This window comes from Felis catus, chromosome B1, assembly GCF_018350175.1.
Source record: "Felis catus isolate Fca126 chromosome B1, F.catus_Fca126_mat1.0, whole genome shotgun sequence".
Taxonomy (NCBI): Eukaryota; Metazoa; Chordata; class Mammalia; order Carnivora; family Felidae; genus Felis; species Felis catus.
In genome coordinates, this window is record NC_058371.1 from 198,903,026 (window position 1) to 198,915,985 (window position 12,960).

Below are 12,960 nucleotides of genomic sequence, written 5' to 3' on the forward strand. Positions count from 1 at the left end.
GCACATATCCTTTCTATAACTGAAACCATTATGTATACAAGTCTATATTCTATTTATTTTAATTGACACCATAATGAGCACTTTCCCATGTAATTAAAATTTCTTCTAAAAATTACTTTCATGGCTATATACATCTCATTGTTTAAATTTACCATAATTTGACTTCCTCTATTGCTGAATGACTAGGCTGTTTCCTCTAATTTGTCACAAGGATAAATTAAGCTGTAATGAACATCTTTTTGCTAAACCATACCAGAATATTTTTGCATACCAAAACTTTATCTGATTCTGATTCCTAAGATAAAGAGAAATTGCAAGGCAAAAAGTTACCAACAGCTTTAAATGCTGACCTGCATCACCAAACTGTCTCCCAGACAGGAGGGGATCTCTCTGCCTCACCCTGACTGGCCCCCCAGGCCCCGGCACTGGGCGGGGTCGAGCAAGAGTGCTGCCAATCAGTACTCGCCCCCCCCCCCCCACTTTGTGTGCCTGTGCAGAACGACTGCATTTAAAACAGTAAACAACACGATTATCGTGGTATCACTAATCCCAATTTTTTGGCTCAACGTTGACTAGGGATAATTTGCTATAATACCGGGTGAAGTGAGCCTTCAGTTTCCTCATCTGGAAAGAGGAGAGTCAGGTTAATCGGCCTGTAAGGCTCTGCTGAGTCCTAACGTTTTATATCTTACCTGTCATAGTGCCGACACCCTGGGTGCAGGGGCCACGGGGCACTGACAGAGGATTACAATGTAACGTAGCTCCTTAAAGCTGTTCAGCTGTTACTCATCTTGTTTTTCCTGCAGCAAATCATGAACAATAACTCTGCCAATTGGAAATACTTAAATACAATTGCCATACTGTTTTATAAAAAGAAAGATAGCATTTACTTCTGGTATTTAAATACACAACCTAGCTTTTGATTCTCAACTCAGGCTCTACAAAACTAGATGCAACAGCTGGAAATTCTGATTCAAAGTTACGACTTCACGGAAAACCAGACGCTCTGTGGAAGATAAGGTTTCCTGGAGAAGTGCAGCATTGTTAGAGGCCATCAAAAATCTGTATGAGATTTTCTTCAGAAAAACAGAAACCTCCAAGACACTACTGAGCATTAAGAATCTGCACATTCACAGAAAGATGAAGCCGCCAACCTGCAGGTCACGTCCCTTAGCGGCGATGGCGCACATACAGCTCTTACCCTGGCCGCAACAGGCCTCAAAGTATCCGCAGGGTAACTCAAAGTCACTGCACGTGCAAAGAACACAAACGACAGCACTATTGCTTTTAATCCTGTGAAAATTACATTAGGTTGAAAAGTACTAAAAATACCCTAAATATTATTTCAGCAGCAAATTCAAGCTTACTAGGTCAAAAACCTTACATGTAAACACCACGATTTTCATTCTTGAAAATTAAAAATTAATTTCATAGCATAGAATACTGTTCAGGAACGAAAACATTGTCCCTTTTGTGTCCTTTCAAAGGAAACTGAAAAGGTTAATAGATTTGAAGTCAAGTTTTACGTAAACATTTTACATAAAGCTCTCGCCTGAATCAGGAGAGAAAAATACGGCTCTTTTACTAGATGCCCGGAGTCGAGGAAACCGTGACTGACAAAACAGCTCACGTGCTCACACACGAGTCCCAGGAGGCCGGGGCGGCCACCCCTGGGGGTACGGGCGGGACTTGCCAGGGCACACCCGCACACACCTGTAAGGGGGACCGGTGTCCAGGCCCTCGGCGGCCCTGCCTGGGGGTCTGCTGAAACCCACAGCCCCCCGGCTCTGCTTTCCCATGCGCCCTCCACAAGCACCCCTCCCACGTCATACAAGAAGGATGCAGCCGTCACCGCACCTGAATCTGACCACGGGACACCGTCCTACATGCACATAAACACGTCTCGCGAAGGAAACTCGGACGTGCCGGGTGAGCTGAGACCGGGAGCAGCTCCGCTGACCAGATGAAAAACCCGCTGCAGCTCTCCGGGCACCCAACTTTTCTCACTAAACTGGATGAAGGAAGGATCGCACTGAGCTGTCATCTGACAGGTTACTTTTTAAAGTTCCGGGGGCATCTTGGCATGTCACTCAGAGGAAGTTCAAAGAACTGCGTGCAGTGGCTGTGCCCTAACAAACTCCTTCCATTCTTGTCCATTTATTTATGCAAGCGACGTTTCTTAGCTCTCATGTTGTAGGAGATGAAAAGGAAGAACATAGTGGATATCGGACACCATCATAGCCTAGAAAAGAGCTATATTCACCCACTTGAGCATGATCTAGTTAAAAACATCTGTTGCCTTAAGAGCTTTTTTAAAAATTTTTATTTATTTTTGAAAGAGACAGAGCATGAGCAGGGGATGGGCAGAGACAGAGGGACACAGAATCCGAAGTGGGCTCCAGGCCCTGAGCCGTCAGCACAGGGCCCGACGCGGGGCTGGAACTCACAGACCGCGAGATCATGACCTGAGCCGAAGTCAGTGGCTTAACCGACTGAGCCACCCAGGCGCCCCTTACATGCCCATTTTTATTGCACAGAGGTATGAGACAGTGATCAAATGAGTGATCAAAGTTTCACTTTAAAATGTCAAGTTTTATAATATCCTGGAAATCATAACCTTTCAACTAAACTTACAATGACAAATTATAGATGTCACCTTGAAATACAGGTGTGTGTGTGTGTGTACATATTTTTGTGGGAAAGAATTTTTCAAATTTCTTTTAAAGGATAAATGAACAAAAATGCATAAAGGTTTATGGTCTGGTGGGGCGAAGAACACTGAACATATATAATTACAGACGATTAAAATTCTACGAAGCAAACTCATAGGGAGACAGCATAAAATAGAAGTGCCCAACCTAGTCTGGGGTGGGGGAGGGCCATGAAAAGTAAGCCTCAAGAGGACAAGGATTGCACCTGTCTTACTCACTTTTATATTCCCAGGGTCTAGAATAAACGACTGAAGGCAATGTTTGTGCTAAGAAATAAATAAAAATAAGGAATTGGCCTGGCAAAGACAGTGGAAGGAAAGGTGTTTCAGACAGAGGGAACAGCATACGTAAAAGCTATGCGGCAGAGAACATGAAATGTTCAAGGAACCAAGCTGAATCGTATCAGGCTCACAATCTATATTAGAGATTTTTTTTTTTTCCCTAGAGAGGTAACTGGAAATTTTTTAATCAGGGAAGTTATATAATCAGGTTTATTTTTTATATATTTATTATCTCTCAGGAAAAAAATATGTTGCTAATCAGGAAGAAAGTAGTCATTCATTCATTCATCAAATATGAACTGAGTGGTATTTGTGTCAGACACTATATTGGGCACTAGGATATAGGAGTAAACAGACAAGGAAGCCCTGCTAGAACTTGCAATGTATCAAAAAGGATTTATGTTAAAAGAGTGAAAAGAGAAGCTAATTGGGAGACTAAGAGAAAACACGTACTTGCAAATCATGGATCTGACACAGGACTTGTGCCCAGAACATATAAAGACCTCTCTCACGCCTAATACTAAGAAAACAGTACTCAATTTTAGAATGGGCAAAAGACTTGTACAGACACCTCACTAAAGATGGCAAATAGGCACATGAAAGATGTATTGCGTCATTAGCCATTAGGGAAAGGCAAATTAACATGAATTATCACTACACGCTTTCTGAAATTGCTAAAATAAAAAATGCTGCCAATACCAAGTGCTGGTGAGGATACGGAGCACCTGGCACTCCCACAACTGCTGGTGATAATACAAAATGGTATAGCCACCATGAAAAACAAGATCAGAGTTAAGTGTTTTCAGTAACAGTCTATCGAGATAGAATTCATAGGGCATATAATTCCCCCATTTAAAGTAGGCTGTTCAGTGGTTTCCAGTATGTTTACAAGTTGTACAACCATCACCCCAATAAATGTGTTTTGTCTTCCCCATACCCATTAGCAGTCACTCCCCATACCTCCCCAAACCCTCCCAGCCTCAGGCAACCAATCTACCTCCCCAACGTCTACCAATCTATGTCCCTGTGGATTTGCCCATTCTGGACATTTCTTACGAACGAAATCATACTATATGTGGCCCTTTGTGACCAGCTTCGTTCCCCTGGCATGTTTTCATGGTTCACCCATTTTGTAGTAAGGGTCAATACTTCATTTCTTTTCCTTGCCAATAATATCAATTGTATCTTATTTCTCTATTCATCAGTTGATGGACATTTGGATTATTTTCGCTTTTTGACCATTATGAATAATGCAGCTAAGAACATTTGCGTACAGGTAGTTTTCTTATAACATTAAGCATATACTTACGATTCCCACTTTTGGGTACTTGCCCTAGAAAAATGAAATTTATGCTCACCCCAAAACCTGTACACAAATTATTTGTAGCAGCTCTATTCATAATTACCAAAGACAAGAAACAGCCCAAATGTCCTTGAACAGGTGACGGATGGCCATAGTACCTCCATATGATAGAATACTACTCAGTAATAAAGAAAGAACCATTGACAGATACACACACATCTTGAATGAATCTCAAAAGGACTATGCTAACTGAAAGAAGCCCATTTTAGAAGAGTTAGATACTATGTGATTCCATTTACACAACATGCTTGCAAACACAAAACTACAGCAAGGGAGACCAGGTTGGGCAGAGGGGGACAGGGAGACAGGTGTGGCTACAAAGGGATAACATGAGGGAGCTTTGGGGGAGTGATGAAACTTTCCTGGATCCTGATTATGAAATGGTTACATCAAAAGAGAATGCGTGTGTGTGTGTGTGCGTGTGTGTGTGTGTGTGTGTGTGTATGTAATGTTAAAAATCCACAGAACTATATAGCAGAAAGGTCAATTTTACTTTCTGTTAATTTTTACAATTTTACGTGAAAAACTTAAAGCTATGGTTAAGAAAAAAAGAAACTAATGGAAAGACACACACGGACTCTCCTAGCACCTTATGCTCCAGCTTTGGATAGTAAGCTTTCCTTAACTGCATGCCCATCATCACCCATCAGTCACCGTGCTAGAGAGCTGATCTCAGAACAAATGACTTTGGCCATCCTAACACAGACGGACAAGGTACTCTGAATCCAAATGTGGGTGTTTTTGCACTTAAATACTAGCATGCCTCCCATAACTGCTTGGGATAATTATGAATCATTACTAAATAAATCAATCACAATAACACCCCACCTAGAGTTTAAGACACAGGAATGCCTAGGTGGAAAGCACCTGATTTCAGGACTTTTAACCCGGGGCTCATATCCTAAACCACTACTGATTTTTGTTTTCTGTGTGTTCAAGATGTCTTAAGTCTGTCATGTGGCCTTTCCATACTTCCCATTTAAGCTGCTTTGGAAGAAAACAGCCTCTCTTTGGACCCCCCCACCCCCCTTCTTGCCTCTTGTTTATGCTACATAGCCTATATTTAACTTTAGATGATACCAAACAACTTCCAAGTTTAAAATCCAGGGTTTTGGGTTACAGTGAGAAACACAATGAAACATCACTTTAATTATGTAGATTTTATATATGAAGTTTATTACTCTGAAGCAAAGACTGAGTCCAAAACTTCAGGAGGTGGCGGGGTGGGGGGACAGAAGGGGAGAGTAGTACACCCCAAAATGTCAGGATCATTATTCTAAAATCAACAAGAAGGAGTTGGGGCACCCGGGTGGCTCAGTCACTTAGACGTCTGACTTTGGCTCAGGTCATGATCTCACGGTTCGTGAGTTCGAGCCCTGCATCGGGCTCTGTGCTGTACAGCTCCAAGCCTGGAGCCTGCTTCGGATTCTGTGCCTCCCTCTCTCTCTGCCCCTTGCCCGCTCACGCTCTGTCTCTGTCTCTGAAAAATGAATAAACGTTAAAAAAAATTTTAAATCAACAAGAAGGAGCTGGTTTGTAACAAAAACTGAATTGAACTTGGGAGTCAAAAGACCAATTTGAATGATCATGGTTTTGCTTATAATCTAGTCAGACTCCAAACAGATAATAAATAACCATAGTATGTTAAAAATAACATAATAAACAGTGTTAATAAGGTATGTTAAATGGTGATAAGTGTTATGGGGAGAAAAAAAAAGTAGTAGAGTAAGTGAAGGGAAATCAGGTAGAATATGGGGAAAATCTAGGTTGAACGTGGGGAAAGAGGTGAATTATAATTGTAACGGGGTGGTCAGGATGGTCGCATTGAGAAGATGATGTGTAAGGACACGTTTGAAGGAGGGGAGGTTAGCCACAGAGTTAGCCACACAGATATCTGGGGAAAGCATTCCAAGTCCAGGGAGCAAGTCCCCTGAAGTTCCCTAAAGGCCCAAAGACAGGGATATTCCTAGCATGTGTCTACTAGAAACCTCCAAGCAGAGATGTCAGGCAGGTAATCAAACAGAGAGTTGGGAAGAGAAGTCTAAGCTGGGAATAAAAACTGGAGAGTTACTGGAATTCAGATAATAGTGCTGTGAGGCTGGATGAGATCATCATCATCATTCTTTGAACAAATATTTAATGAGTGCCTGTGTGTCAACTCTGTGCCAAAGAGAGGGGAAAGAGAGAGAAAGAAACTCAGCCTCACAAAATACTCTACGGTTCAACTCTAGTTTAAACAGAGCAATTGAGGGGAGGCCAGGGGGAAAGAAACAGAGAGATAATCCCCAGTCATGGTTTAAAAAAAAAAAAAAAAAAAGGCCAAAGAAAATTTAAAGAAAGATTTAGTGTAAAATGTAGGTTAATACTAAATCTGATTTTTTTTTATATATATATTTTTTTCCAACGTTTATTTATTTTTGGGACAGAGAGAGACAGAGCATGAACGGGGGAGGGGCAGAGAGAGAGGGAGACACAGAATCGGAGACAGGCTCCAGGCTCCGAGCCATCAGCCCAGAGACTGACTCGGGGCTCGAACTCACGGACCGCGAGATCATGACCTGGCTGAAGTCGGACGCTTAACCGACTGAGCCACCCAGGCGCCCCTAAATCTGATTCTTAAAAAAAAATTTTTTTTAACATTTATTCGTTTTTGAGAGACAGAGAGAGGCAGAGCATGAGCGGGGGAAGAGGCAGACAGAGAGAGACAACAGAATCCGAGGCAGGCTCCAGGCTCTGAGCCCTCAGCACAGAGCCCGCCCAGGGACGCGAACTCACAAACTGCAAGATCATGACCTGAGCCAAAGTCGGTCAACCGACTGAGCCACCCAGGTGCCCCATTACTAAATCTGATTCTTAATCTCGGTGTTAAGCTGCAGGGCTCTCTATGCGCAAAGTCTCAGATCATCACTGACACTGCTCATCAGCCTGTTCATTGAGAAATCCATGAACGGGAGTCGGAATGTACCTTCTTTCTGAAAGTTTCAAAGAGGAACTTTGGCTGCCCAACCCACGTAAATACAGATGCTGGCTGTTCCTCCCGCCAGCAATGCTAGATCAAGGCTGTTCCAAGACAGCGTTAGGTTTAGTTCCACATATCTGAACTTTTCTTTTCATCATAGCTGTTCATAAAAATGGGTATTTCATTCCTCCTGTATGAGCCGAATGTGGACCTCAAGAGGTATTTTATTGTTTTTTAAATGTTTATTTATTTTTGAGACAGAGAGAGACAGAGCATGAACGGGGGAGGAGCAGAGAGAGAGAGGGAGACACAGAATCCAAAGCAGGCTCCAGGCTCTGAGCTGTCAGCACAGACCCCGACACGGGGCTCGAACCCACGGACCATGAGATCGTGACCTGAGCCGAAGTCGGACGCTTAACTGACTGAGCCACCCAGAGGCCCCTCAAGAGGTATTTTAGAGAAGGCAGCATAATTTTGATGCAATACTAACAGCGACTCATGAGTGAATGGGCTTTGCTTCAAAAGTTTGAGTTTGGAATATGTTATTTAGGAACCTAAGAGACAACAAATGTCCATCCGAACCTGGGTGGCAGCTGAATTAACAGTCCCTCTAAGCCCAGGGGGTGGGATATCTGTACATGAGGTCAGCTATGTGCTGGAAACTCTGTTCAATGTGGGACTGAAATGTGTGACAATAACCAAACTACACTCACGGTTTATGTATACCACCAGGTTAGTTCAGGTTCTCTTGAAAGGAAACTAATTCTAGCTAACTTTCAAAAAGTGCAGAAGGGGAGAGAGGTACTGAATGGATGCTAAGGTTATTCAACATGTTGGCAAGACGGATTAAAATTCAGGGATTATCAACGTAAGCCCCCCTGACCTTTTGAGCCAGATAATTCTGTGTGATACGGGAGCTGTCCCAGACACTGCAGGACGGTTTAGCAGCCTCCCTGGCCTCTACCCACTAGATGCCAGCTACAGCTCTCTAGCTGGGACAACCAAAAATGTCTCCAGACGTGACCAAATAACCCCAGGAGGAGATAAAACGGCCCCCAGTTGAGAAGCCCTGGTTTAATGAAAAAAACACGGGAAAGGCAACGACTGAGCCGGGCCTCTGAAACCACTGGAAGCAGAGACTGAAAACACCTTTGATTTCTAAGTCCTTTTTCTCTGCATTTTAGCTCCATTCTCAGCAATGGACACATGGCCACCAAACAGCTCCTGAGTTTTGTTCGTTAAAATCTAGGCCTCTGAACAAAGAATGAGTCTCTTTCCTAACTCCAATTTTTAAAAACTCCTAGGGAGGGATTCCGATTGCTCTGATTTGAACCTGGTCTGGGACCTGGAGGGGAGGGGTTGAGGGGGTGTTACCTGGCAACAGGGCAGCATCCGCTGAAACCACCAGTTTGAAGTCAGAGGCGGGATCAGTTCCCAAAAGGAAGAAGGTGCTATTGGTGATAAAAGGTGGGTTTGAGGACAAAGAAAAAATAACAGGTATGTACCACAACCATTTAATATTGGATAATCAGCATAACCACTACAAACAGCCACGGTTATTAACAGTTCTTCACAATATTGAACTGGATTTGTTTTTCTAGATTTGGGGCGTGTTTGTGAGTAAGGTACTCTGGGAAGCATTTGAGTCTACTGGGAGACCATTATTAATTTTTGGATAAGTGGGCAGAGGACATAATATCTATTCTGTGCTCGGCTGTTTTGTCACTGATGTATTTTAAAGTGAATTTCTGGACGGTACATTTAAGAAATCCACAGATGAAATCTGGGAATATTACTATTACTATAATATTACTGCCCACAGTCAGACATGACAAAGGACTGATGGTTGGTATGCTTTGTGGGCTACTAACAAAATATACTTTAACATGTGACTCTGCCTAAGTCAACGGAAGACCATAATTGAACAACCATTGCCCAATTTGTGGGCTAACAGAAAACCAAATGTTTGCCTTGAAACTTTCCAATTGGGTTCAAGAATAAAACCCAGGAATAAGATAATATACACATCAAAAGGACATAATGCATTCAATTCAGAATTAAATGAAGAAAACAGTCTAAGTTAAAAAATTTCAAGACTCTCCCAAAGACTAAGAGGAGATGGGACAGAGGAAATCCTTCCTGCTTCTCTCATTAGCAACTCCCAGAAATTATGTTCTGTGTTCATTCAAGAAGCACTTGCCCCTTGAGTAGAGAGCGGGCAGGGGCGGGGCGTGGGTACGCTAGCCTGGATCGCAAATCTCAGCTTTGCCTCGCGTGGCCAGAACTCCTAAGGGGCTTTGCATGCATCTGTGATCTCCTCAGAAGTAGGCTCGAACACCTGATTAGAACCTTATCTCGGAGGAAGCACCCTTTATTGGGCCACAATTAAAGGAAGGACGGAGAAAACAGTCTAAAGGTGTAGAGTCGTCCTTTCAGTCAGCTTGATGGGAGTTGGGCCTAATGGTCACAGCCCTCTCTGTTCTTGGCTCTGGGCTATAGTTGGGTTTTGGGGCGACACACCCCAGGGAGCAACATAAAGAATTCGTAATGTTTTCGAAGCCCATCACTGGATTACTTAAATACGGCACCCTGGAAATCTCCAAAATCCCACGGTTACTAAAAATCACATCTCTTCATTTTAAACAGACACCCAACAAAAAGGAATAACCAAGATTCTTCATCCTCCAATGGGGAAAAAGTGGCCCCACACTTAACAGCTTCACTGCCAAGCCAGAGGTCAGGAGGTCTCCTTGCTAATGCAGTAATAATGTGCCAGTTGGCTGTGATCAAACGACCATAAAGTTCTATCTTTTCTTATAAAAGACTGATGTTCAATCATTGCTTTTACAAATGACATGATTTCTCTCCACCTTGGAGAAAAGCATGCAAATATGTGAGTCAGTACTGGAGGGAAAACTGTAAGATTCCACCTTCCACCGCGGGGGACAATCCAGCCTAAAGAGAAATGATGGGCAACCCTCAGAGTTCAAAAACCACGAGGCCAAGACCTGTACACTATGACTTCACTGCATCAAGCAGCACCCCGAAAGTGTTCCACAAATGCACACCGAGCGATTACTTCTGCAAGGCTTCTCCATGAGTCAGGAAGACTCGTAGATACACAAATCAGAGCAATGTTTCTCAATCTTCTCACTACAGATGGGAAAGCAGTTGCATAAATAATATCGCAAGTTAAGCAATCAACTTGTCAAGCTCGGCAACAGATAGTACAACTTCAATGGAAAACAGACTTCGTGAGTCAAATTCATTTTATCATTGTTCTCATTTTTAAAAATTTACAGTAAGAAAGAAAAATGTTCTTTCTTTCAGCTATTTGGTTATGGTAAAAAGAGACAGAGAGAGAGAGAACACTGAAGTGTTGTTTAGATGCGATTTCTATTAACTTTTAAGGATCCTTCACTCCCAACCTTTCAATACTAAGGACCCTGAATGGATGATCCACTTTGTCTCTATTTTTCAACACAACCATTTATTTAATGTTAATCCCTTTTATTTAATCTTAATACCTTAGGAAATGGCTTCTCAACTCTTCACTGAAACTATTCTCTACATGATAACCAGCTGGTCTTTCCTCTGTTGCATGATTCTTAACCGATTATTTAATCAAAACTCCCTCTTCCTTGGGATCCATGGTATTCTAATCTGTATCCTTTACCCTCTGAAGGCGCACCCCAGGAAGAGTCCTGGCACCTGGCCAAAGGAGCTCTTTTTAGCACCTTTCTCCCTAAATTTGACCTGTGGAATTCACAAACGTCCACAAGGCAGCATAAGCAGGAAACACGGCATATGTTTTGTTGGGTGAATGCACTGTTGTCTTAGGAATGTTCTCCTCCCATACTCACTGTTCAGTATTCAATGACCTCACTCAGCTTCAGCCACCCAAATTACCCCAGCAACTCCTTAGTGTTTTCTACTACTTTTGCCATTATTGTTATATATAATCAGGTATGTTTACATGTGTTTATTTGTGGATGCCTATCTTTGTGGCCCAGCGGCCTTCTGTGGCCTATATTAATAAAAGCTAATATTTATTGAACATTTACTGTGAACGGACACTACTCCTAACTATTTTTGTGACAACCCTATGAGGCAGGCACTTAAAACCCCCATTTTACCAAGGAGAAGACTGACACACACAAAGGTGAAATGACTTGCCTGAGTTGCACGGCCAGAAAGGGCCAAAGCTGGGGCTTGAAATCGAGGCAGACTAGAGACCAGCATCTCTGTATGCCACACTCAGTGTATGTCTTTACATTGGCCCATTGTTTTCTTTTAGATGATGTACTTGTTGGGGCACCTGGGTGGCTCAGTTAAGTGTCCAACTTCGGCTCAGGTCATGATCTCAAGGTTCGTGAGTTTGAGCCCCACATCGGGCTCTGTGCTGAGCTCAGAGCCTGCAGCCTGCTTCCGATTCTGTGTCTCCCTCGCTCTCTGCCCCTCCCCTGCTCATGTTCTGTCTATCTGCCTGTCTGTCTGTCTGTCTGTCTCTCTCTCTCTCTCTCTCTCAAAAATAAATATTTTAACAAATGTAGATGATATACTTGTCAAAGGCAAGCACTATTTTCTTCCCAACTATTCTCCCAGTGCCCAGTAGAGCACTCGCACAAAAATAAGGTATGTTAACTACACAAGTTAAGGATTTATACTTTGACTGCATTTCTTTTATTTCTTTCACTTGATTCACTATATTCATTCAACAAACGTTTTTTTGCATTTCTATTATGACCACGTGCTATAGACTGAAAACCAAACAGGATATGGCCAGTGCCCTCAAGAAGTAGGGAAAACTAACAGTCAACATTGCAGTTATAACAGACATAATTACAGGCTGTGTCATTTTGGCCAATGAACAAACTAGCACAATTTTCTATGGGTCCAGAATGTATACAAAAATAAAATTTATAAAATATTTACAAAGAACTTTGCTGTACCGGGGGGTAGGGTGACAAAACCCTGATCTGAATTATTGTCCTGCCACTTTGGGGTTTATGGTTCCTGTCAAGTCAAGTTGGGTTCTCTGAAGCTCATGTCTCTTACTCATCTATAAAACAGGGAGGCTTTCCTAAAAGGACTGTTAAAATCAAGTGAAAATGGCAAAATGGAACATTTTTTTTTTAATTTTTTTTTTCAACGTTTATTTATTTTTGGGACAGAGAGAGACAGAGCATGAACGGGGGAGGGGCAGAGAGAGAGGGAGACACAGAATCGGAAACAGGCTCCAGGCTCTGAGCCATCAGCCCAGAGCCTGACGCGGGGCTCGAACTCACCGACCACGAGATCGTGACCTGGCTGAAGTCGGACGCTTAACCGACTGCGCCACCCAGGCGCCCCCTTTTTTTTTTTTTTTCAACGTTTATTTATTTTTGGGACAGAGAGAGACAGAGCATGAACGGGGGAGGGCAAAATGGAACATTTTTAAGAAACGCTGGCTATTATACACATACTGAGACCTCACATGAGCCCCATAATAGCACAACCCTTTGTCAACAGAGCAGAAAGCAATGTCCTCAAATATAAAAAACATGATTTCTCCAAGACTACGTTCAGTTAAGTACAAATACCGGGCAAGTGCAAGTATATAAAAAAGAAGGTGTAGTTTGGAGCAGTAAGGTTTCAAAGGAATGG

At 42.6% G+C, this 12,960-nt stretch overlaps 1 protein-coding gene across 4 annotated transcripts in view; it reads right to left on the reverse strand.

Moving 5' to 3' along the window:
- STX18 (syntaxin 18) overlaps nucleotides 1–12,960 on the reverse strand; it is a 131,429-nt gene that overhangs the window by 89,644 nt on the left and 28,825 nt on the right. The window lies entirely within an intron of this gene.